This window comes from Meriones unguiculatus, chromosome 5 (genome assembly GCF_030254825.1).
Source record: "Meriones unguiculatus strain TT.TT164.6M chromosome 5, Bangor_MerUng_6.1, whole genome shotgun sequence".
Classification (NCBI taxonomy): domain Eukaryota; kingdom Metazoa; phylum Chordata; class Mammalia; order Rodentia; family Muridae; genus Meriones; species Meriones unguiculatus.
In genome coordinates, this window is record NC_083353.1 from 50,249,907 (window position 1) to 50,250,562 (window position 656).

At 46.8% G+C, this 656-nt stretch overlaps 1 non-coding gene across 1 annotated transcript; it reads right to left on the minus strand.

The window, feature by feature from the left end:
- Positions 1-286: 286 nt before the first annotated feature.
- Positions 287-393, minus strand: LOC132654471 (U6 spliceosomal RNA). Its single transcript, XR_009592112.1, has one exon. It is a non-coding gene; the product is annotated as a U6 spliceosomal RNA (small nuclear RNA).
- Positions 394-656: the final 263 nt, after the last annotated feature.

Consider the following 656-nt stretch of genomic DNA (forward strand, 5'->3'; position numbering starts at 1 on the left):
TTGTTGTGATGGTATCTCGTATGATGGTGTCTGGTATGATGGTGTTTCCCTCGTTCTCTTCCTCCTTGGTCTCTTCAGTCATGGTGTCCTCCTTGATCTCTTTTGTCGTGATGGTGTCTCATATGATGTTGTCTGGTATGATGGTGTTTGGTATGATGGTGTCTGGTATGATGGTGTCCTCCTTGGTCAATTTTAGTGTGATGGTGTGTGGTAGGATGGTTTATTGGGGCAGGTGGGACAGGGAGATTGGAAACTATATCACTATGGGGAGAAGTTTTTTTTTTTTTTAAATATGGAACACTTCACGAATTTGCATGTCATCCTTGCGCAGGGGCCATGCTAATCTTCTCTGTATCGTTCCAATTTTAGTATATGTGCTGCCGAAGCAAGCACGAGAAGTTTTACTTTGTGGAAAAGATCATATTTCCTGCCAAGAAACGGGGAGTAAAGGACAATCACTACCCAGAGGGCAGTCTGTGATGTTTATGCAGGCTGGGGGAGAGAGCAAGGGATCAGTGTGCCATATAAAGCTTTAGGGCACCTCTGCACCTCAGCCCTTCCCCTCTGAGGAAGACCCAGTGGAAAGCCAGCCCCTCCTGCCTGGGATTTTACCTGGACAGATCTGCACTGGGATAGGTCCTGTGCAGAATGCTCCT